The sequence below is a fragment of the Manis javanica genome, chromosome 1, assembly GCF_040802235.1.
Source record: "Manis javanica isolate MJ-LG chromosome 1, MJ_LKY, whole genome shotgun sequence".
NCBI lineage: Eukaryota > Metazoa > Chordata > Mammalia > Pholidota > Manidae > Manis > Manis javanica.
In genome coordinates this window covers 70,188,138-70,215,922 of record NC_133156.1, presented here as the reverse complement: position 1 = coordinate 70,215,922, position 27,785 = coordinate 70,188,138, and positions in this window count along the sequence as shown.

The window sequence follows — 27,785 nt, the reverse complement described above, 5'->3', positions numbered from 1 at the left end:
CATAAATATGTTACATCCCTATATACTAACAATGAGCTATCAGAAAGATAAACCATGAAAACAACTCTATTTATAATTGAATTCAAAAGAATAAAATACCTAGGAATAAACCTAACCAAGGAGGTGAAAGACCTATGCTCTGAAAACTACCAGACAGTCGTGAGAGAAATTAAAGACACCAATAAATGGAAATACATCCCATGCTCATGAGCAGGAAGAATTAATATTGTCAAAATGGCCATCCTGCCTAAAGCAATCTACAGATTCAATGCAATCCCTATCAAAATACCAACAGCATTCTTCAACAAACTAGAGCAAATAGTTCTAAATTCATATGGAACCACAAAAGACCCTGAATAGCCAAAGCAATCCTAAGAAGGAAGAATAAAGCAGGGGGATCTTGCTTCCCAACTTCAAGTTATCCTACAAAGCCACGGTAATCAAAACAATTTGATACTGGCACAAAAACAGACCCATAGACCAGTGGAATAGTATTGAGAGCCCAGATATTAACCCAAGCATATATGGATATATGATAAAGGAGCCATGGATATACAATGGGGAAATGACACCCTCTTCAAAAACTAGTGTTGGCAAAACTGGACAAGTACATGTAAGAGAATGAACCTGGATTATTGTATAACTCCATACACAAAAGTAAACTCGAAATGAATCAAAGACCTGAATGTAGGTCACAAAACCATAAAACTCTTAGAAGAAACATAAGCAAAAATATGTTGAATACAAACATGAGCAAATTTTTCCTTAACACATGTCCTCAGGCAAGGGAAGTAAAATCAAAAAGGAACAAGTGGGACTACATCAAACTAAAAAGCTCTGTAAAGCAAAGGACACCATCAGGAGAACAAAAAGGCATCCTACAGTATGGGAGAATATATTCATAAATGACATATATGATAAGGAGTTAATATCCAAAATATATAAATAACTCACATGCCTCAACACTCAAAAAGCAAGTAACCCAATTAAAAAATGGGGAGAGGATCTGAACAGACCCTTTTGCAGAGAAGAAATTCAGATAGCTAGCAGGCACATGAAAAGATGCTCCACATCACTAATTATCAGGGAAATGCAAATTAAAACCTCAATGATCTATCACCTCACACCAGTTAGGATGGCCAACATCCAAAAGACAAGGAACAACAAATGCTGGTGAGGATGTGGGGAAATGAGAACCTCTTACACTTTTGGTGGAAATGTAAATTAGTTCAACCATTCCATGAAAGCAATATTAGGGTTCCTCAAAAAACTAAAAATAGAAATACCATTTGACCCGGGAATTCCACTCCTAGGAATTCACCCAAAGGAAACAAGATTCAAGATTCAAATAGACATATTATGCACCCCTATGTTTATGATGGCACTATTTACAAAAGCCGAGACCTGGAAGCCACGTAAGTGTCCATCAGTAGATGAATGGATAAAGCAGAGGTGGTAACATATACACAATGGAATATTATTCAGCCATAAAAAGAAAAGAAATCCTACCATTTGCAACAACATGGGTGGAGCTAGAGGGTATTATACTCAGTGAAATAAGCCAAGCGGAGAAAGACAAGTACCAAATGACTTCACTCAAGAGTACAGTACTCTGGAAATGGAACATCTTTTAAAAATAAAAACAACACATTTTCTTGATTTGGCAGTATGACATAAAGGAGAAAAGCTCAGAGCTCATTTAGAGTTACTGAGATAATTTAAATTTTGAAAGAAAATACTTTTGTCTTTTAAAAATGCTCCACTTCCCTCATTTATTTTTATATTGAGATAAATTTGCGTAGAGTGACATTTGTAGAGTATAGCAACAAAGCAAAACTGAAGGAAGAAAACAGCAGCACACTCATAGACTCCAAGAAGGGACTAGTGGTTACCAAAGGGAAGGGGTAGGAAGGGTGGGTAGGGAGGGAGGGAAGGAGAAGGGGATCAAGCGGCACTATAATTAGCACTCACAATACAGGTAGGTCAGGGGGAAGGCAGTACAGCACAGAGAAGACAATGACTCTACAGCATATTAATACTCTGATGAACAATGACTGCAATAGGGTAATGGAAGGACTTGATAATATGTGTGAATGTTGAAACCACAGTGTTGTTCATGTGAAACCTTCCAAAGATCGTATATCAAAGATACTATAATAATTTTTTTAAAGTCTCAAAAAATTAAATAAGAAATGAACAATCTTTAAAAATGTCAAGCTTTCTTAACAGATATGTAACCAAAGATGTGCAGATGGCAAATAAACCTAGGAAAGCAACATCATATGTCACTATGAGCAGCAAATTAAACCAGTGAGACACCTCTACACAACTATTAAAATGGGAAAAATTCAGAACACTGACATCACCCAATGCTGACAACAATATGGAACAACAGGAAGTCTCATTTATTTTTAATGGGAATGCAAAATGATACAGCCACATTGGAAGATAATTTGGCAGTTTGAAGAAAATTAAACATACTCTTAGCATACGATCCATCAACTGTTCTCCTTGATATGTACCCAAAGGGGTTCAAAGTTTATTTCCATTGCCTATGGATATTTATAGCAGCTTTATTCATAAATATCCAAACATGGAAGCCGCGAGGATGTTCTTTAGTAGATGAATGAATAACTGGTGGTACATCCAGCAATGGATTATGCTCTCACTAAAGAATGAGCTATCAAGTATTGAAAATACATGGAGAAACCTTAAGTGCATATTACTAAGTGAAAGAAGTCAATCTGAAAAGGCTACATACTATATGATTCCAACCATATAACATTATGGAAAAGGCAAAACTATGGAGACTAAAAAGATCAGTGGTCGCCCCAGGGTGAGGGGAGAAGGGAGGATGAATAGCATGACCACACTGGGTAATTAGGGCAGAGAAATTACTCTGTATGATACTCTAATGGTGGATATATTTCATTGTATCTTTGCCCAAATCCATAGACTATACAAACACCATCAGTGAACTGCAATGTAAACTATGGGCTTTGAGTAATAATGATACATCAGTATAAGCTCATTAATTGTAATAAATATACCAGTCCGGCAAGAGATGTTGATAATAGGAGAGGTTATGTGGGGGCGAGGGGAAGTCAGGGCATATATGGGAAATCTCTGTATATTCTGCTCAACTTTGTTGTGAACCTAAAATTGCTGTAGAAGAAATATTTTTTAAAAAACCTGTCACTCCAAGGCCTTAACATCCAAAATATATAAAGAACTCACATGCCTCAACACCCAAAAAGCAAATAACACTATTAAAAAATGGGCACAGGATATCAAGAGACCATTCTCCAAAGAAGAAATTCAGATGGCCAACAAGCACATGAAAAGAATCCCCACATCGCTAATTATTAGAGAAATGCAAATTAAAACCACAATGAGATATCACCTCACACAAGTTAGGATGGCCAACATCAGAAAGACTAGGAACAACAAATGCTGGCGAGAATGTGGAGAAAAGAGAACCCTCCTACACTGCTGCTGGGAATGTAAGCTAGTTCAACTATTGTGGAAAGCAATATGGAGGTTCCTCAAAAAACTAAAAATAGAAATACCATTTGACCCAGGAATTCCACTCCTAGGAATTTACCCAAAGAAAACAAGTTCTCAGAATCAAAAAGACATATGCACCCCTATGTTTATCGCAGCACTATTTACAATAGCCAAGATATGGAAGCAACCTGTGTCTATCAGTAGATGAATGGATAAAGAAGAGATGGCACATACACAAAATGGAATACTATTCATCCATAAGAAGAAAAGAAATCTTACCATTTGCAACAGTGGGGATGGAACTAGAGGGTATTAAGCTCAGTGAAATAAGCCAGGCAGAGAAAGACAAGTACCAAATCATTTCCCTCATTTGAAGAGCATAACAATGAAGCAAAAATGAAGGAAAAAAACAGCAGCAGATTCACAGACTCCAAGAAGGGACTGGTGGGTGAGAAGAGAGGGATTGAGTATTATGATTTGTACACTTGATGTCCCGGGGGAGAGGGGCGTCAAGGGGAAGATAGTGTAGCACAGAGAAGACAAGTAGTGACTCTGTGGCATCTTACTACACTGATGGACAGTGACTTCAATGGGGTATGGGGAGGACTTAATAATATGGGTGAATGTAGTAACCACTAGGTTTTTCATGTAAAACCTTCATAAGAGTGTATATCAATGCTACCTTAATATAAACAAACAACTGACCAACCAACCAAGAGGTGAAGCCAAACAAATAAGGCTCAAGGCAGGATTCGGTCAGTGTTCTGACTTCTGCCGTGCATTGCCTAAGTCCCTACTTTTTAATGTAGGTCATGGCCCATGAGTGGGTGGTGAAATCAGGTTAGCAGGGCATGACTAGAATTTAAAAAAAAATAGAAAATGGCACAAAGTTTTGCACATAGTAAGAGTAGGTTACTATTATCTTTTCTATGTTGTAGGAAACTCATTTTAGCTGTGAGTGTACAAGTGTGCAAGCACGAACTGGATCTTGCAGCAAAGACATTTCTAAGTGTGGGTCTTGGTCAAAAACATTTGAAGACACTGTGGATTTTCTAGTTCATCAAACCAGACTATCATAAAGTTTGCCATTTTAGACTATTGGTTTGACCTGCAGAACTGCTTTCAGTTAGCTGCATTTGATGCTTCAGAGTTTTGTGAAACTTCCTAACTGAACTTAATGTTGGGATGTTAAAGAAACTGACCCCTGGGTGATTTCAGGCTTGAACTAGGGTGAGATATTCACTCTCATGGTCCTGCAAATGCTGGCTTTGTGCTTCCCTGTGGGAATTCACTCTTCTCTTGATTTCCTAGCATTGCACTCTTCAGGTCCTTCTCTGGTTCTTCTGGGTTTCCATCTTTGGTTTCATTTCTCAACCCAAAAAAAGGGAGTGGAGGCCTACTTGGTGTTCCTTCCTGTAGTGTCTTTTTACAGTAATGGCTTCTGGGAATGACACCTCCTGCTAAAGCATCCCACATTGACTTTGGGTTTGTACACATGACTTTCTTTGGCCAATGAGGTATCAGCAGGTGTGTTTGATAAGTCCTATCCCCTGGGACCTGCCCACTTAGAATGCTGCCCTGAGACCATAGTGCTGTAAAGAAGCCCCAGATGAAAGACCACATGGAAGGAGAGCCCAAGGGTTCCCAGTCTTCCAGCTGAGCCCAGGCCCCTACGACAGCTGCCATCAAATACATGACATGGGAGTGACACCGTCTTGGACATTCCAGCTCAATGTCCAGATGAACACAGCCATGTGAGTCAGAAGAGAAACCACCCAGCTGACTTAATACAAAGAAAAATAGAAGAGGCGGAGCCAAGATGGTGGCGTGAGTAGGACAGTGGGAATCTCCTCCCAAAAACATATATATTTTTGAAAATACAACAAACATAACTAAACCTAAAAGAGAGACGCAAAGACACAGGACAACAGCCAAACTAATCCACACCTGCAAGAGTCCAGTGCCTGGTGAAAGGGGTAAGATACAAGCCCTGGCCCGGTGGGACCTGAGCGCCCCTCACCCCAGCTCCTGATGGGAGGAGAGGAGTCGGAGCGGGGAGGGAGAGGGAGCCCAAGACTGCTAAACACCCAGCCCTAGCCATCAGCACCAGAGCACAGACACAGTGCATGCGTGGGGTGCTGGAAACTAGGGAAACAGGGCAGCAAGACCTCTGAGTGGGTCCCAAAGCCAATGCCCCTGTGACAAAGAAAAGCGAGTGCTTTTTGAAAGTCTTAAAGGGACAGGGATGCCACAGCTGGATGGAAACATCCCAGGTGAAAGTCCAACAGCTGAAAATTCCAGGGCACTGCGGGCGCACTAACCCCCTGGGCAACAGCTCTGAGACCCCCCACGGAGGTAAACAGCCAAACAGCCACCCGTCCATTAACCCTCCAGGGCCCTGCCATAGCAGATTAGCAGCCTGAGACTGGCCATGCCCTCAGCAAGGGAGCTTCCTCCATACCAGCCGGGCAAGATACAAAGACCCAGTCTACACACAATTGCCCAACACAAGCCACTAGGGGTCACAGTTGTCCCAGTAAAGAAAGACCAAGAGCCAAGTGGAAAGCTGATAGACGCATCAATAGCAGTCCACTGCACATATCAACATGAAAAGGCAAAAAAATTTGATCCAGACAAGACTAACCCAGACATCTTCGGCATCTGCTACATCTTCCCCTGAGAAGGAACCTGGGGAGATAGATTTAACCAGTCTTCCTGAAAAAGAATTCAAAACAAAAGTCATAACCATGCTGATGGACTTGCAGAGAAATATGCAAGAACCAAGGAAGGAGAACACAGAAATAAAACAAGCTCTGGAAGGACTTCAAAACAGAATGGACGAGATGCAAGAGACCATTAATGGACTAGAAAACAGAGAACAGGAATGCAGAGAAGCTGATGCAGAGAGAGATAAAAGGATCTCCAGGAATTAAAGAATTCTAAGAGAGCTGAGTGACCAATAGAAATGGAACAATATCTGCATTATAGGGGTAACAGAAGAGGAAGAGAGAGAAAAAGGGATAGAAAGTGTCTTTGAAGAAATAATTGCTGAAAACTTCCCCAAACTAGGGGAGGAAATGGTCTCTCAGACAACAGAGGTACACAGAACTCCCATTACAAGGGATCCAAGGAGGGCAACACCAAGACACATAATAATTAAAATGGCAAAGATCAAACACAAGGACAAAGTATTAAAGGCAGCCAGAGAGAAAAAAAAAGGTCACCTACAATGGAAAACCAATCAGGCTATCATCAGACTTCTCAACAGAAACCCTACAGGCCAGAAGAGAATGCAATGATATACTCAATGCAATGAAACAGAAGGGCATCGAACCAAGACTACTATATCCAGCACGATTATCATTTAAATATGAAGGAGGGATTAAACAATTCCCAGACAAGCAAAAGTTGAGGGAATTTTACTCCCACAAACCACCTCTACAGGGCATCTTACAGGGATTGTTCTAGATGGGAGCACTCCTAAAAAAGAGCACAAAACAAAACACCCAACATATGAAGAAGGGAGGAGGAGGAATAAGAAGGGAGAGAAATAAAGAATCATCAGACCATGTTTATAATAGCTCAATAAGCGAGTTACGTCAGACAGTAAGATAGTAAAGAAGCTAACCCTGAACCTTTGGTAACCACAAACTTAAAGCCTGCAATGGCAATAAGTACATACCTTTCAATAATCACCCTAAATGTAAATGGACTGAATACACCAATCAAAAGACACAGAGTAATAGAATGGATAAAAAAATAAGATCCATCCATATGCTGCATACAAGAGACTCACCTCAAACCCAAAGACATGCACAGATTTAAAGTCAAGGGATGGAAAAAGATATTTCATGCAAACAACAGAGAGAAAAAAGCAGGTGTTGCAATACCAGTATCAGACAAAACAGACTTCAAAATAAAGAAAGTAACAAAAGATAAAGAAGGACATTACATAATGATAAAGAGCTCAGTCCAACAAGAGGATATAACCATTATAAATATATATGCACCCAATATAGGAGCACCAACATATCTGAAACAAATACTAACAGAACTAAAGGAGGAAATAGAATGCAATGCATTCATTCTGGGAGGCTTCAACACACCACTCACTCCAAAGGACAGATCCACCAGACAGAAAATAAGTAAGGACACAGAGGCACTGAACAACACACTAGAACAGATGGACCTAATAGACATCTACAGAACTCTACACCCAAAAGCAACAGGATACACATTCTTCTCAAGTGCACATGGAACATTCTCCAGAATAGACCACATACTAGGCCACAAAAAGAGCCACAGTAAATTCCAAAAGATTGAAATCCTACCAACCAACTTTTCAGACCACAAAGGAATAAAACTAGAAATAAACTGTACAAAGAAAGCAAAAAGGTTCACAAACACATGGAGGCTTAACAACACGCTCCTAAATAATCAATGGATCAATGACCAAATCAAAATAGAGATCCAGCAATTTATGGAAACAAATGACAACAACAACACAAAGCCCCAACTACTGTGGGATACAGCAAAAGCAGTCTTAAGAGGAAAGCATATAGCAATCCAGGCATATTTAAAGAAGGAAGAACAATCCCAAATGAATGGCCTAAAGTCACAATTATCAAAATTGGACAAAGAAGAACAAATGAGGCCTAAGGTCAGCAGAAGGAGGGACATAATAAAGATCAGAGAAGAAATAAATAAAATTGAGAAGTATAAAACAATAGCAAAAATCAATGAAACCAAGAGCTGGTTCTTTGAGAAAATAAACAAAATAGATAAGCTTCTAGCCAGACTTATTAAGAGGAAAAGAGCGTCAACACAAATCAACAGAATCAGAAACGAGAAAGGAAAAATCATGACGGACCCCACAGAAATACAAAGAATTATTAGAGAGTACTATGAAAACCTATATGCTAACAAGCTGGGAAACCTAGGAGAAATGGACAACTTTCTAGAAAAATACAACCTTCCAAGACTGATGCAGAAAGAAACAGAATATCTAAACAGACCAATTAACAGCAACAAAATTGAAGCAGTAATCAAAAAACTACCAAAGAACAAAACCTCCAGGCCAGACGAATTTACCTCGGAATTTTATCAGACACACAGAGAAGACATAATACCCATTCTCCTTAAAGTTTTCCAAAAAATAGAAGAGGAGGGAATACTCCCAAAGTCATTCTATTAACCAACATCACCCTAATACCAAAATCAGGCAAGACCCCCCCAAAAATGTGAACTACAGACCAATATCCCTGATGAACGTAGATGCAAAAATACTCAACAAAATATTAGCAAACCAAATTCAAAAATACATCAAAAGGATCGAACAACTTGACCAAGTGGAATTCATCCCAGGGATGCAAGGATGGTACAACATTCGAAAATCCATCAACATCATCCACCACATAAACAAAAAGAAAGAAAAAAACCACATGATCATCTCCATAGATGCTGAAAAAGCATTCGATAAAATTCACCATCCATTCATGATAAAAACTCTCAACAAAATGCGTATGGAGGGCAAGTACCTCAACATAATAAAGACCATATATGATAAACCCACAGCCAACATCATACTGAACAGCGAAAAGCTAAAAGCTTTTCCTCTGTGATCGGGAACAAGACAGGGATGCCCACTATCCCCACTGTTATTCAACATAGTACTGGAGGTCCTAGCCATGGCAATTAGACAAAACAAAGAAATACAAGGAATCCAGATTGGTAAAGAAGAAGTTAAACTGTAACTATATACAGATAACATGATATTATACATAAAAAACCCTAAAGACTCCACTCCAAAACTACTAGAACTAATATCGGAATTCAGCTAAGCTGCAGGATACAAAATTAACACACAGAAATCTGTGGCTTTCCTATACACTAACAATAAACTAACAGAGAAGTCAGAAGACAATTCCATTCACAATAGCGTCAAAAAGAATAAAATACCTAGGAATAAACCTAACCAAGGAAGTGAAAGACCTATACCCTGACAACTATAAGACACTCTTAAGAGACGTTAAAGAGGACACTAACAAATGGAAACCCACCCCATGCTCTTGGTTAGGAAGAATTAATACCGTCAAAATGGCCATTCTGCCCAAAGCAATATACAGATTCGATGCCATCCCTATCAAATTACCAGCAACATTCTTCAATGAACTGGAACAAATAGTTCAAAAATTCATATGGAAACACCAAAGATCCTGAATAGTTAAAGTAATCCTGAGAAGGAAGCATAAAGTGGGGGGGATCTCACTCCCCAACTTCAAGCTCTACTACAAAGCCACAGTAATCAAGACAATTTGGTACTGGCACAAGAACAGAGCCACAGACCAATGGAACAGAATAGCGACTCCAAACATTAACCCAAACATATATGGTCAACTAATATTCAATAAAGGGGCCATGGACATACAATGGGGAAATGACAGTCTCTTCAGCAGATGGTGCTGTCAAAACTGGACAGCTACATGTAAGAGAATGAAACTGGATCACTGTCTAACCCCATACACAAAAGTAAATTCGAAATGGATCAAACACTTGAATGTAAGTCATGAAACCATAAAACTCTTAGAAAAAAACATAGGCAAAAATCTCTTAGACATAAACATGGGTGACCTCTTCTTGAACATATCTCCATAGGCAAGGGAAAGAAATGCAAAAATGAACAAATGAGACTATATCAAGCTGAAAAGCTTCTGTACAGCAAAGGACACCATCAATAGAACAAAAAGGTATCCTACAGTATGGGAGAATATATTCGACAATGACAGATCCGATAAAGGGTTGACATCCAAAATATATAAAGAGCTCACACACCTCAACAAACAAAAAGCAAATAATCCAATAAAAAAATGGGCAGAGGAACTGAATAGACAGTTCTCTAAAGAAGAAATTCAGATGGCCAACAGACACATGAAAAGATGCTCCACATCACTTGTCATCAGAGAAATGCAAATTAAAACCACAATGAGATACCATCTCACACCAGTAAGGATGGCTACCATCCAAAAGACAAATAACAACAAATGTTGGCGAGGCTGTGTAGAAGGGGTAACCCTCCTACACTGATGGTGGGAATGTAAATTAGTTCAACCATTGTGGAAAGCAGTATGGAGGTTCCTCAAAATGCTCAAAATAGAAATACCATTTGACCCAGGAATTCCACTTCTAGGAATTTACCCTAAGAATGCAGCACTCCAGTTTGAAAAAGACAGATGCACCCCTATGTTTATCGCTTCACTATTTACAATTGCCAAGATACAGAAGCAACCTAAATGTCCATTAGTAGATGATTGGATAAAGAAGATGTGGTACATATACACAATGGAATATTACGCAGCCCTAAGAAAAAAACAAATCCTACCATTCGCAACAATATGGATGGAGCTAAGGGTATTGTGCTCCGTGAAATAAGCCAGGTGGAGAAAGATGAGTACCAAATGATCTCACTCATATGTGGAGTATAAGAACAAAAGAAAACTGAAGGAACAGAACAGCAGCAGAAGCACAGAACCCAAGAATGGACTAATAGTTACCAAAGGGAAAGAGACTGGGGAGGACAGGTGGGAAGGGAGGGTTAAGGGGGGTAAGAAAAGAAAGGGGGCATTACGATTATCATGTATAGTGTTGGGGGGGCATGGGAAGGGCTGTGCAACACAGAGAAGACAAGTAGTTATTCTACAGCATCTTACTATGTTGAAGGACAGTGACTGTGAACTTGGTGACAAGTAGTGATTTTACAGCATCTACTATGTTGATGGACAGTGACTGTGAACGAGGATCTGGGGGGGACTTGGTGAAGAGGGGAGCCTAGTAAACATAATATCCTTCATGTAATTGTAGATTAATGATACTAAAAAAAATAATAATAATAATAATAATTTTTGTCAGTTTATACCAAAGTGATGCCCAGTGAGTTTTCAATTGGGATTTCATTGACTCTATAGATCAATTTGGGCAGAATAGGTATCTTATAAGTATTGGGTCTTTTGATCCATGAACATTACATCCTCCATTTATTTAGGTTTTCTTTCATTTATCTCCGCAGTATTTTGTAGTTTTCAGTATGCAGACCATTGATGTTTATGTCAGATTTGTTACTAGTTATTTCATATTATTTGATGCTACTGTAAAATATATTGTTTTTAATTTCAATTTCCAAAAAAATACATAGAAAAATAATAAATAGATGTTTTTAGTCACTAAAAAGGAAAAAAAAAACCCTGTCATTCAAGAAGCACAGGATAAATAAAAACAAATTTTCAACTGATAGTAAATTTTAAATTGTACTTGAATATGAATACATGAGCTCTTATTAGTAATTACAAAAATTATCCATAAAGAATATATTTTCCAATTTTTATAAAAATCACTTAAGCCCATCTTTATTTCATTACTCACTGTTATCTGTTATGTGTATGATGCCCCATATAGAAAATTTGTTTCTAAATATAGTATTAAGAAAACTTAATCTTCTTAGAAATAATGGTATCTTCACAGTTCTGGTAAAAGCCCTTTTTGAACTGGTCACTAAGTCATAGTTCCAGGTGATAATCATAGTAATAATATTACTCTTTCCAATTTTAAACATTTTATTTTTCTCTTTCATGTCCTTGGTTTCCTATTTTAATAGGAAAAAGGGAAGTGTCAAAAATTTGGCAGTTTTATCAACTTGGCATTTACTATTTTCACATCAGATCATATCAAATTCTCATTGGAAGGTATGCCCTTATAATAATGTGAAAAATAACACTACTATTTATTCTGAGATTCTGAACACTAGAGTTCACTTTTATCCACATTTGAAACTATAAGTATGTCACAGCTTTATCTAGTTTAAAAGTTATTTATTTCCAACTTCTCCAAATTATCTATAGCCATATAAAAAATTGCTCTTCTCGGGTTACAGTACAAAAAAGTTTTGTATATGTAGGAGAAAATGCAGTGGCCTCCATTCTTGCATTGTTTTTCAATTGAATATTCTTGGACAGTAAACCACTACCATAAAAATGATGCTTATCATTTTCTTTTATATCTCCTGTGTGAAAGACCATTATGAACATACCAGGTTAAGACAGAAACATCTAAAGCCACACGGCATTAGTTAACTGGTGTCTGTATAATATTCACTGGACAGATGTCAATTTAACACAATCACTACCATCATCAATAATATGCCTTAGGTAGGGATGATGAATCACATGAAACTGCAAAGGGAAACCCAGGGTGGAAGCCTGTAGCCATTAGCTTTGTGTTACGATGTTCTACTTTTCAAAATATTTGGTGGTTAGATTGAGTTCGCTTCCAGAGTATTAGGCTGGGACAATAAAGGGACAACATACACACACACTGATGGAGAATCAAAACGTTAATTTAAATTCTATGAAGAGGGCTATAAGCAAAACATTCAGTTCACAGACACATGGGTTGAAGGGAGTTTGCACACAGCATTAAGAAGGCTTTAAAATAGTTCTTCACTAGGCCTTTGGTAATTGGCCTTACAAATATTTGTTGGGGTCCACAAACCATACATGAAAATTCTGCCCTACTATAGGCTGTTTGGAACCACTGACCAGAAGCTTTACAGACTGAAGTTTGCGAGTACCTGACAAAAGATACATGGTATCATGTATGCCTATTTTCTTTCTTCGTTTTTTTTTGGGGGGGGAGCACTTTATTTTTTATTTTCCCAGGCTTATTGAAATATAATTGACTTATAACATTGTATTAGCTTAAGGTATACAATATAATGACTTTATATGTGTATATATTGCAAAACAATTGTCACAAATTTAGTTAACAGCCATCACCTCACATAGTTACAATTTTTTCTTATGATAAGAATTTTACTTCAATGAAAAAGAATATTTTAAAAAATATCTACTCTCTTAGCATCTTTGAAATATAGAATATAATATTTTGACTATACTCACCATGCCATACATTACAACCTCCAGGACTTATTAACCTTCTAACTGAAGTTTGCTCCTTTTGACCAACTTCACCCATTTTCCTCACCCCTCAAATGCCATCTTTGGTAACCACCAGTCTGTCCCTTTTCTATGAATTTGTTTTTTTTAGATTCCATATACAAGTTAGATCATATAGTATTTGTCTTTCTCTGTCTGACTTATTTCACTTAACATAATGCCCTCAAAGAGCCTGAAAATGGCAGGACTCCTCTTTTGTATGGCTGAATAATATTCCCTTACCTATATATTAATGGAATAATATTCATTTGGCCTCATTTTCTTCATCTACTCATCCCTGCCAGTGAACACCTAGGCTGTTTCCATGTCTTGGCTAATGTAAATACCACTGCCATGCACATAGGGGTGCAGGTGTCTCTTCAAAATAGTGGTTTTGTTTCCTTGATACTCATAACTGGAATTGCTAGATCATACAGTAGTTCTATTTTTAGTATTTAGAGGAACCACCATACTGCTTTCCATAGTGGCTGCACCAATTTACATTACCATCAACAGTGTAGGAGGGCTCCCTTTTCTCCATATCCTCACCAACACTTATTTCTTGCCTTATGGATAGTTGCCATTCTAACTGGTATGAGGTGATATCTCATTGTGGTTTTGCATTCCCCTAATGATTAGTGATGCACCTTTTCAGGTATCTGTTGGCCACCTGTATGCCTTCTTGGAAAAATATCTATTTAGTTCCTCTGCTCATTTTTTTAGTTGGATTGTTCAGGATTTTTTTTATTTCCTGTTGAGTTGTATGAGTTTTTATTTTGGATATTAGTCCCTTATCAGATATATAATTTGCAAATATTTTCTCCTAGTCAATAGGTTATCCTTTTTATTTTCATGGTTCCTATTGCTGTGTACAAGCTTTTTAATTTCATGTAGTCATTTTTTTTTAAATTTTGCTTTTGTTGCCTTTGCTTTTGGTGTCAAATCCAAAGAAATCATTGGAAGACCAATGTCAAGAAAGTTATCCCCTATGTTTTCTCCTAAGATTTTTATGCTTTCTTATGTTCAAGGTCTTATGTTCAAGTCTTGAATTCATTTTGACTTGATTTTTTTGTGTGTGGTGTAAAATAAGGGTCCAGTTTCATTCTTTTGCTTTGGTTGCCCAGTTTTCCCAACACCATTTATTGATGAGATTATCCTTTCTCTATTGTATATTTCTGGCTTCTTTGTTATAAATTGACCAATTAAGTGTAATTCATTTCTAGTCTGTTATATTCCATATATTACATGACAGTAACATACCACTTTGATTTCTACAGCTTTGTAATATACTTTGAAATCAAGGAGCCTGATGCCTCCAGCTTTGCTCCTTTTCAAGATTGCTTTGGCAATTTAGGGCATTTCCATACAAATTTTAGGGTGCTTTTTTTTTCTATGTCTGTGAAAAATGACATTAGAATTTGGTAGGGATTTCATTGAATCTGTAGGTCACTTTGGGTAGTATGGACATTTTAACAATACTAATCCTTCCAATCCATGGGCATATCTTCAATTTCTTTTATCAACGTCTTTCAGTTTTCTGTGTACAGATATTTTACCTCCTTGGTTAGATTTATTCCTAGGTATTTTTTTATGCAACCATAAATGAGATTGTTCTCTTAACTTCTTTTTCTGATAAGTTGTTATTACTGCAAAGAAATGCAACTGATATTTATATATTGATTTGTATCCTGCAACTTTACGAATTTGTTTATTAGTTGTAACAGTTTTTCAGTGGCGTCTTTAGGGCTTTCTTATATAATATCAAGTCATCTTCAAATAGAGAAAATTTTACTTCTAATTTAGATGAAATTTATTTCTTTTTCTTTCCTAATTGCTTTGGCTAGGACTTTTAGTACTATACTGAATAAAAGTGTTGAGAGTGGGCATCCTTATCTTATTCCTAACCTTTGAGGAAAACCTTTCAGCTTTTCACCACTGGGTATTAGCTGTAGGCTTCTCATTGATGGCCTTTATTAAGTTATGTTACCTCTGTACCCAGTTAGTTGATATATGCCCATTTTCAAAATACAGCTGGACTATTTCCTATAATTTCTTTCTATTGTATGAACTTGACATTTATTAACAATTGTTCAATAATTCTTTATACCTGATGGCAATGTTATTCATACAGTATTATTTTTTCTCCATTCAAACAAAATAATTTATAACAGTATAAATAATTAGAATGGTTGTTAGGTCTTTATCTGTCATCTCAGAGAATTTAGCTCTAAAGCTGAGCACAATGTATGTTGAGTTCCCACATACCCTAGTCAGAAGTATTAGACATATCACTACAGGCTTTAATAAAATGTGTCCAAAATGCTTCAGTGAGTGCCACTCCTTCCAAGCTAAATAAAAGAAGCCAAAAGTTTACCTGTACAGAGAAGATGCTTTGAAAAAACTTATGGAAGTAGAGAATGCTAGAGTCAAAGTAAGCTTGGTATGATTAAGCAGAGCTGCTTTTCAGGGGAGATGAGCATTTTCCTTCAACCTGAATGTTTGCTGAGCTACAGAAACTAGAGGCCAGATCCTGCTGTGACACCATAATTGAGGATGAAAGAAAGCTTGGAATGGTTGACAGAGTTCTCTAGAATTTTGAAGAACACAGAGACTGGGACTGGACTCTCTCCTGAGCTCTAAAGGGGAACGGCTGTCTGTAGCTTCTCACATCACAGGACTAGGAAAAAGGACATCAGTGGGAGTGGCTTGTCCTTCTACATTTGACTGGAGGGATGATGCACCAATTCCAGTGGTGCTGACTGATCTTGTGAAGACTCTTGCCAGGATATCTGCCTTCCAGATTTATGTACTCCAACAGGAAGAACTGAGGTATAGGTTTTTAAGAGGACACAGAAAAAGGTTATCCAAAGTTATCATTAACTACAGGAAAGAATACTGCAGAATACTGAAAAAGGCTCATGCGAAAGATTATCAGAATTTGCCACCTACTCTGTAGGGCCCACTGATAACTGGGCTAAATCAGCCCCAGGCAAGGAATATTTTAACCACACTCTCTACATTCCCCTTATCATCTGATGATGGAAGAACTAGAAACAGCAGAGCAAGCTATTGAGGAGGAATAATAACAAAGGCTGAAGGCAGACTATGGTCTTTTCCACATTATTATTCTAAGAATCCTAGGAGTTAAACAGGAGGAGGAGATTTGAGTTGGTTGAAAGTGATTAAATTTTTTATTTAGGTTGGACATTTTAATACCAAAAGATGAAACTGTTCTAACTGTTGACAATTCTGGTAATCTTTTGCATGAGGCTCTTTTGTAGGTTCTTTGAAGATCCTTCCTCACTGGAAGTACATATTCTTGAAATATTGGTAAGATTAATAAGGGGATCTGGGGGAGTGGGTTATAAAAGTAACAGTATGGAAAAGAAAACATAATAAAGCAATTTCCATTTTGTATCATACGGAGACCAGGTTATTATGAACCAGACACACAAATAAAGAAAATACAGCTAGTCTTATTGAAGTGACAGTGGTATTCCCAGTCTCAAATCCCTTCTTTTCTCATATTAGTCTTTAATTTCCCCTCAGGTGTAAGAAGCACTTATGTAAAACCACCCATATATGTTAATAGTCCCCAGCACCCTATAAAGCTTTTATTAGGTAGGCAGAAAGGAGAAAAAATAAGGATGATATGGTACATTGTATTCAATTTAAATGACCACAATATATTCTCCTGTCTACTTATTTTTAAATATCAATTAATTTAGAAAATAATGAAATGGGAAGAACAAGAGGAAGTTTTCACTTTAATAGTTTTGGGAAAAAATTAAGTTGATATTCCCTGTACCTAATACCTTAGCATTTCTTATTATTTCACAAAGTCTACTTGCTAAACCTAAAATCCTCTGGTTAACATTTATCCATTCTCATTTTACTGATTTAGGAGAGAAATATACATATTTTTTTATTTGGTATTATAAAACTAAAGAAAAAACACATATAAGAAAATGTTATTGAGTTCAGAAATAAGTTATTTCATATCTCCAACAGATGAACCTGAAGTTTAATCTCACCAGGCAGTAAATTTATTTTCATTCTATTCATATACTCTTCCATAAGATTGCCAACCTCAGTTGAACTACCCTCTATAGCACATTTCAGAATTCTCTATAGCATATTTACATTCCATTTCTACATTTTAAAGTAACCATTGAGTCAGGTGAGTACTAAAACCATGTTTAGAGTAATCCTGGTCTCATTCCAGGAAAACCATTTTACTTAAAGGAGAAATTCTGATTAAAATTTCTTATGTCACTTTCCTATAACACACTGCATTTACTGTCACTGCCCAAATACGATGACATTTTTGTTCTTTGAACTCACATAACTATTCATGGAATCTACTTCATTATTTCAAAGAAAACTGAATCACACAGTGTTGAATGAGTCACTTTCAAGAATAAACACCAAGTAGCTACTTCTCAAATTTTTGTTTCCACCAACACTTTATTTCGTAACCCAGTGATTCATGCCAATACACCTTGTGTGAGGAACTGGTGTGGGAGAAGGGGAATCTAAAACACAAACAATTTGAACTGAATTGAAATCCAGAAATGCAGACTCTTTAATCAAATCCAGTTGCCCCTATTGTCCCATGGGCGCATTGTGCACTGTGCTCTATTTTCTTAGTGTATACTCTGTGTATGTTTAATTGATATTTTAAAATGTTCAATAAGCATTGCAATTCTCCAAAAGAAAATGGTAGACAATATAAAAGTATTTTAACTCCAAAATACGTAGCTCATTCAGTCAAAGGATAAAATAACCTGTATCTTGTATTTTCTATCAGAAGTATTTATCTTTTTGAATATGGAACCAATAGTAATTAAAAAAAATAATAGCATCTTTTAATCAGAAGTACAGCCCTAGCCAAACAGGCATTAGATACTAAATGTCAATAAATTCACAAAAGGGTAGATTTCCTAGGTGCAAGGGTTGGGAGAAAAGGAAGAGGAGGAGAAGCAAGAGAAAGAGGAGGAGAAGGAAGAGAAGATGAAGAAAAAAATAAAGAGAATTGGGTCTCGTGTTCTCAGCTGGACAACTAGTATCTGCTGATCAGAGCATATCTCTTTGCCTCCATGCTTCCTGTATCTTTTTCCCCAGTTTGTATAAAAGTCCTTTCAAATAGTGCTTTTATCCTAATGATACATAATGCAACTCTCTTTTCTGAAACTTCTGAAATAAAATCACATGTACAGAAAACGATTGCTCTCATCTTTCTCCTCATGTGTTTAATTTGAGAGAGCAGCAGGCTTCAAGGATGGCTTGTGTTATTTCGTCTTTTTCTATCCATCATTTGCCACATCAGCTTTCCTAAAAAGCATATTCTTTGGTTTCTAGGATGAGGAACCCACTTGTTTTAAAGCAATGAAGTCATCCCTCTTGTTCATCAAACACCCTTCCAAGTCCTGGAAACTACTAAGTAACTACTCTAAGGAGCACATGCTCCTAAAGGTAGAAAAGTAAGTTAAAGTGCAAGGTGCATGGTCTAATCTTCTCTTGGAGGAAATGTGTTTATTTTTTTCTCTGAGACAAAGCAGGTCTAGTAAATATGCAATTTAAAAAATCTTACCTAAAAGCACCATAGAATATTCAGTGCCATATATTAGAACAAATTCATCAACTTATTACATTCTGGTGTATTCAGATGGCTTTGAATATTCACTATCAAGTGCCTTTTAAATCCAAAAGAGAATTCTGCAGTCACAAGTGATCTTACCTTTTGTAAGGAAGGACATATGCACACACATACACACAAAACAAGCAATATCAATAGGATAGTAATGCCATTCCTTATAAGTCTATTTCCAGCCTCAGAATTTAAATCTCTTTACTAATGTAGAGATACAGAATACTTTGTATAGCTTTAGCATTTAATCACTCTTTCAAACAAAACAGGGAGGAAATTAGAGATATTATAAAAGGAAAGAAAAAATTTACTGACAAAGCCCTCTCCTCACTTCCCTCTGACACATATGCTTTCAAACCGTGAAAAAGTACCTGATCAGAGCCCTCATAATAGAGATGGCTCCCATTATCTTGGGTAAAGGTTACTCTCAGAGCAAAAGCATCCTCCAGGAGATCTGACTGTTAATCTCCAGCACAATGGGCACTAAAGGTCTGGTAGAAATATTGGAAACATTAACTAAGCCACGAGCACTAAAAATGTCATTAAAAAAATATTAATTTGGAACTCAAATTTTTACTTTAAAATAGTACTCCAAGGAGAATAATTTAATTCACAAGACAACAAAGCACTTCCTTGCTACATGGCATTTTAACCTAAGCTTGCAGATCAAGTGAGTCCCTCAGCTCTACATCTAAAGGCCACACCCATAGATGGTATATGTTGTTTAATGGATTTATTCAAATATATTTTAAAATTCTTCTATGTAGTAAAGATACTAACACCAACTTAACACATAAATAGTACTTGCAGATATTGTAACAGAGCCAGAACATTTTTTTCAGGAAATGTGAAATCAGATTTGAATAGAAGCTCAAAATCATTAAAAACATTTTGAAAATAGGCAGTATACATTATCAATTCCCAGTTTACTGGGCTTTTATTGTTATTTTTTTCCTCTGCATTTTGACACCAGAGTTTCTTCATGAGTATTCATAAAGATTATTTCCAGAATCTTATTTGCCCACTCAGATAGCTGACAATAAAACAGAAGGTTCAAATCAGGCTCAGATTTAACATGACTTGCTCTAATATACAAAAACTTAGAATAAAGTATCCATTATGAGTATACCAAAATCTGAAATTTGTATTGCTATATGGATTGATATATCAGATATTCATAAACTCCTACTATGTATTGAGTTACTGACTATGGACTGATAATACAAAAATGAATAATGCATTTTCAGGTTTATTATCCATGTCCTCAAGTAAATTAGGCTGGTGACAGTGACTAGCATGTAAACAGACATCAATAACAGTGCCACGTTATGCCAGAGGAGCCATGGGATGGGAGGTATCAACCTATCTATGGGGGAGATTTTTGAGTTGGGCTTTCACATATATGTAGAAGCTCAACAGGCAAGGAAGGGGGTTCTAGCACAAGAAAGAATAGGCATAAAAATACCTAAAACAGCTTCAAGATCCCAAGAGATTGCCAGAAGTTAAGTAGGCATGATATGGCAGGAATGTAGGGAGTGAGGTAACAAGATAAAGGCCATGAGGAGGGAGAAGCAGAGGCAAAGACAACATGTTGGAAGCCTTAGATGGGAAACTGCCCATTGCCCATAGGGGCCACCAGCAGATCACTCTGGAAGTCAAGTGATCATCAGTTAAGCATTTTAAAATCAGCTGATTCATATTTCACAGTGTCTACAATAGGATGACGATGGCCAAAAAAGAGTAGATTTGAAGCTTTCCTATAATCTTGGTGCAAGATGCTGAGGGCACAATGCAAGATGCTAAAGTGGCACAGGAGCTAATACAAAGCAGGCAACAGTTAGAAAAGATATTGACCCAAAATAATTTCCACCACCCTAATGAACCCAGTGTCCTCAAAATTACAGATGTATGAAAGAAGAGGAACAAGAAAAAAGAAACCTCCTGAGAATTTAAAGTATGACTACTGTATTGAATATATAAAATGTTTCATTATCCCTTTGCATTAATATAAGCATCTTATACAAGCTAAAATGAAGAGAAAAATATATTTGCTACTTCTGACCCTACTCTGAGTTTTCTGGAAAGGGTCAGTGCCTTCTCTCCATGTGCCTCCATTAGTCCTTCCACAGGAATAAAACCAAATTCCTATAAAGCCCACAAAGCAATAAAATAGAAAAGTTAATTAAAAGAAAATACTATTATAATTCGTTTTTAATTGGTAACTCATTTATTAAAATATAGCCCATGTACTTATAACACAAAATTGTCTATATATACTGTGTATTACATATTAAATCATTTAAATATTAATATCAGAATTATTAAAACATTCTTCCTGAACTAAACATCATCTTTTGTCACATTCATCTTTCTTGTTGATATGTTGACAAGGAAGGAGAGATTGCTTTTCAGAAATAAAGAGCTATTGAATTTATGGACCATTTTATTTTTTTCCATCTTTTAGTTCATAATGTAGAAATCATTTAAATAAGCTACATCTGTAATGGAAACTGCCAATCAGGGTTAAAGTAGTTTAACCACCAGGTTAAAAAACTTTAAAATCTACCAACCAAAGCTTAATATCCAGTTTAATGGAATTCAGATTGTCTCAAACTATAATAAGGAGTGTGTGAGGGCTATTTACTGAGAAGTGGAAAATGAATGTCTTGTGAGCTGAGTTACATATGACTATAAAGCTGCATTTCTGAAACTGAAAAAGGGTCTCTTTCTGACAATACCCTGACACAGAGTACAGACATCCACAATAGCCCATGTGCTGTATGGAAATAATCCATGTACAACTGCAATATGAACATCATATACTGTTTTCAGAATGTGGTCACGCTTGAATGCCCACAATGGTTTAGTTTTGAAGACTGAATATTCACTGAGGTTTTAAATATTTTGTTGTCTCTTTAAACCAAATGAATTCTTAATATTTAAATAATATAAAGATTTGTCTAAAGCTACATCCACTGCCAACACCACCAACCTCTGACTTTTTCCTATCAGTGTTTCATATTCTAAAACAAATATCTGAAATATATTCTAAAATATACTGAGACTGGGGAAGAATATGCTTGAATCTTTTATATGTGCATCCTTATAGGTTCACATTAAGAACTCTCCAAAGGAAACTGGTAAATAAGTGAAAAATTCAGAATTCTGTCAAAGTATCTTTTAGTTGTACTAGCAATAAAATATAATATTCTGAAATCCTAAAAATGTAAAGTGTGCTCAGATATGCTTATCATTTTCTAGTAGAATCACAACTTCTAGTATTTACCTTAAACATATTAAAAGTGTTTGGCTTGGTTTAACTGCTTTTAGGATCTAAGAACAGCAGACTATCAGATCTCATATATGTTTACAAATATATGTTTTTAAAAATTCTCAAAAGAAATCTGACTTATTCTAGGTAGAGTAAAGTAAGTACATTTTACCCTTTCTATCAAGGGAGAAACTTAGGAATCAGAGGTAAAATTTGTTTGGGGTGACATAAAATTATCCATTTCAAATTTAACAGAAACATTTTCATCTAATGTAGAGGACTATTTAATGAGTCTATTCAGGAAAGTATCAAAAAGTTCTCAGAACAATGATACTAGAGTTATTTTTTAACAAGATAGAGAACAGAGAGTTCACATGATTTCTAGATCAGAGCAAAAATGAATATTTTTTTAATAGAAAATATGAAACTAAGACCTAGTTCTTTGAAAAGATAAACAAAATTGATAATTAGCAAGACTCAAGTTAGGAAGTGCCCAAAGAAAATCAGAAATGAAAGAGATATTACCACTGACACTACAGAAATACAAAGGATCATAACAAACCCCAGAAGCTTTTGAGTTTGACATAGTCCCATTGGTTTATATTTGTTTTTGTTGCCCTTACCTGAAGGAACAAATCCAAAAAAATATTGCTCAGACTGATATCCAAGACCAATGTCTGTTCTCTTCTAGGAGTTTTATGCTTTCTAGCCTTAGATTTTACTTTTAAATCCATTTTGAGTTTATTTTTGCATATGGTATAAAAAAGTGGTGGTTTCATTCTTTTGCATGTAGCTGTACAGTTTTCTCAGAACCACTGAAAATTTTACTTTTAAATCCATTTTGAGTTTATTTTTTGTATATGGTATAAAAAAGTGGTGGTTTCATTCTTTAGCATGTATCTATACAGTTTTCCCAGAACCACTGAAGAGACATTTCCCCCATAGTATGTTCTTGCCTCCTTTTGTCAAAGATTAATTACATTAAATAATTAAAGTATGGGCTTATTTTGGAGTCTCTATTCTGTTCCATTGATCTATGTGTCTGTTTTTGTGCCAGTACCATACTGTTGTGATTACTATAGTTTTGTAGTACAGTTTGATATCTGAGATTTTGATACATCCATCTTTGTTTTTTTCTTGATTGCTTTGGCTATTAGGGGTCTCTGGTGCTCTGGTCGTTCTATTAACATTTTAGGATTTTTTGTTCTAGTTCTATGAAAAATGACATTGATAATTTGATAGGGATTTCATTGAATGTAGATGGCCTTAGGTAGGATCAACATTTTAACAATGTTCTTCCAATCCAAGAGCATGCTATATCTTTCCGTTTCTTTGTTTTGTCTTCTATTTCTTTCATCAGTGTTTTATAGTTTTTAGAGTATAAGTCTTTTACCTCCATGATTAAGTTTATTCCTAGAAATTTTATTCCTTTTGATGCAACAAAATGGGCCTGTTCCTTAATTTATCTTTCATATAGTTCATTATTAGTGTATAGAAATCCAACAAACTTGTATATATTTTGTATCCTGCTATTTGCTGAATGTATTAGTTATAATAGCTTTTTGGTAGAGTGTTTTGAGCTTTCTATATATAGAATCATATCTTCTGTAATAGTGACAGTTTTCTTTTCCAGTTTGAATGCCTTTTATTTCTTTATCTTGTCTGATTGTTGTGACTGGGAATTCCAATACTGTGTTGAATAAAGTGGCAAGGGTTGACATCCTTGTCTTGTTCTTGGTCTAAGAGGAAAAACTTTCAGCTTTCCACAATTGAGTATGATGTTAACTGTGGGTTTTTCAAATATGGCATTTATTATGTTGAGCTTTGTGCCCTGTATACCCAATTTATTGAGTTTTTGTCCTAAATGGATGTTCAATTCTATCAAATGCTTTTTCTGCACTATTAAGATGATCATAATTTTCTCCCTTCTCCCCAGGGGAGACAGTATCTCAGACTATGGAAGCCCAGAGATCTCCCAACACAAGGGACCCAAGGAGGACAACACCAAGATATATAATACTTAAAATGGCAAAGATCAAAGACAAGGACAGGGTATTAAAAGCAGCTTGGGAGAGAAAAAAGATCACCTACAAAGGAAAACCCATCAGGCTATCATCAGAGTTCTCAAAAAAACCTTGCAGGCCAGAAGAGAATGCCATGATATATTTAATGCAATGAAACAGAAGGGCCTTGAACAAAGGATACTGTATCCAGCAAGATTATCATTTAAATTTGAAGGAGGGATTATACAATTTCCAGATAAGCAAAAGCTGAGGGAATTTATCCCCCAGAAACCACCTCTACAAGGTATTTTAAAGGACTGCTCTAGATGGAAGTACTCCTAAGGCTAAATAGATGTCACCAGAGAAAATAAAAATCACAGCATAGGAAGCAGACCTACCTAATACTAAATAAAGGCAAAAAATAAAATCAGCTATCCACAAAAGCAGTCAAGAGAAACACAAAAGAGTATTGAATAAAACACCTAACATACGAAAACTGGAGGAGGAAGAAAAAGAAAGAAGAGAAATAAAGAATCATCAGACTGTGTTTACAATAGTGCAATAAGTGAGTTACAGTTAGATGGTTAGATAGTAAAGAAGCTAACCTTGAACATTTGGTAAACACGAATCCAAAGGCTGCAATGGCAATAAGTACATATCTAATGATAAACACCCTAAATGTAAATGGACTGAATGCACCAATCAAAAGACACAGAGTAATATAATGGATAAAAAAGCAAGACCATCTATATGCTGCTTACAAGAGACTCACCTCAAACCCAAAGACATACACAGACTAAAAGTGAAGGGATGGAAAAAGCTGCATACAAACAATAGGGAGAAAAAAGCAGGTGTTACAGTACTTATATCAGACAAAATACACTTCAAACAAAGAAAGTCACAAGACATAAAGAAGGACATTACATAATGATAAAGGTCTCAGTCCAACAAGAGGATATAACCATTATAAATATATATGAACCCAACACAGGAGCACCAGCATATGTGAAATAAATACTAACAGAATTAAAGGAGGAAATAGAATGCAATGCATTCACTTTAGGAGACGTCAACACACCACTCACTCCAAAGGACAGATCCACCAAACAGAAAATAAGTAAGGACACAGAGGCACTAAACAACACACTAGAGCAGATGGACCTAACAGACATCTACAGAACTCTACACCCCAAAGCAGCAGGATACACATTCTTCTCAAGTGCACATGGAACATTTTCCAGAATAGACCACATACTAGGCCACAAAAAGAGCCTCAGTAAATTCCAAAAGATTGAAATTCTACCAACCAACTTCTCAGATCACAAAGGTATAAAACTATAAATAAATGTTACAAAGAAAACAAAAATGCTCACAAACACATGGAGGCTTAAAATCACACTCCTAAATAATCAATGGATCAATGACCAAATTAAAATAGATATCAAGCAATATATGGAGAAAAATGAAAACACCACCACTTCTCTGGGATGCAGCGAAGGCAGTTGTAAGAGGAAAGTGTGTACCAATCCAGGCCTATTTAAAGAAGGAAGAACAATCCCAAATGAATGGTCTAAAGTCACAATTATTGAAACTGGGAAAAGAAGAACAAATGAGGCTCAAAGTCAGCAGAAGGAGGGACATAATAAAGGTTAGAGCATAAATAAATAAAATTGAGAAGAATAAAACAATAGAAAAAATCTAAGAAACCGAGAGCTGGTTCTTTGAGAAAATAAACAAAACAGATAAACCCTGAGCCAAAGAAAAAGAGAATCTACACACATAAACAGAATCAGAAATGAGAAAGGAAAAATCATGATGGACACCACAGAAATACAAAGAATTATTAGAGAATACTATGAAAAACTATATGCTAACAAGCTGGAAAACCTAGAAGAAATGGACAACTTCCTAGAAAAATAGAACCTCCCAGGACTTACCAAGGGAGAAATAGAAAATTTAAACAGACCAAGTACCAGCAACGAAATTGAATCGGTGATCAAAAAATGCCCAAGAACAAAAGCCCTGGGCTAGATGGATTTACCACTGAATTTAATCAGACATATAGAGAAGACATAATACCCATTCTCCTTGAAGTTTGCCAAAAAATAGAAGAGAAGGGAATACTTCCAAACTCATTCTATGAAGCCAGCATCACTCTAATACCAAAACCAGGCAAAGACACCAAAAACAAAGAAAATTACAGACCAGTATCGCTCATGAACATAGATGCAAAAATACTCAACAAAATATTAGCAAACCGAATTCAAGAATACATCAAGAGGATCATACACCATGACCAAGTGAGATTCATCTCAGGGATGCAAGGATGGTACAACATTAGAAAATCCATCAACATCATCCACCACATCAACAAAAAGAAGGACAAAAACCACATGATCATCTCCATAGATGCTGAAAAAGCATTGGCCAAAATTCAACTTCCATTCATGATAAAAAATCTCAACAAAATGGGTATAGAGGGAAAGTACCTCAACATAATAAAGGCCATATATATGACAAACCCACAGCCAACATCACACTTAACAGAGAGAAGCTGAAAGCTCTTCACCTAAGATCAGAAACAAGGCAGGGATGCCCACTCACCCCACTTTTATTCAACATAGTAGTGGAGGTCCTAGCCACAGCAATTAGACAAAACAAAGATATAAAAGGCTTCCAGATTGGTAAGGAAGAACTCAAACTGTCACTATTTGCAGATGACATGATATTGTATACAAAACACCCTAAAGAATTCACTCCAAAACTACTAGAACTAATGTCTGAATTCAGCAAAGTTGCAAGATACAAAATTAATACATAGAAATCTGTTGCATTCCTATACACTAACAATGAACTAGCAAAAATAGAAATCAGGAAAACAATTCAATTTACGATTGCATAAAAAAGAATAAAACACCTAGGAATAAACCTACCAAGGAAGTGAAAGACCTATACCCTGAAAACTACAAGACATGCTTAAGAGAAATTAAAGAGAACACTAACAAATGGAAATTCATCCCATGTTCTTGGCTAGGAAGAATTAATATTGTTAAAATGGCCATCCTGCCTAAAACAATCTACAGATTCAATGCAATGCCTATCAAAATACCAACAGCATTCTTCAATGAACTGGAACAAACAGTTTTAAAATTCATATGGAACCACAAAAGACCCTGAATAGCCAAAGCAATGCTGAGAAGGAAGAATAAAGCTGGGGGTATTATGCTCCCCAACTTCAAGCTCTACTACAAAGCCACAATAATCAAGATAATTTGGTACTGGCACAAGAACAGACCCATAGACCAGTGGAACAGAATAGAGACTCCAGATATTAACCAAAACATATATGATCAATTAATATATGATAAAGG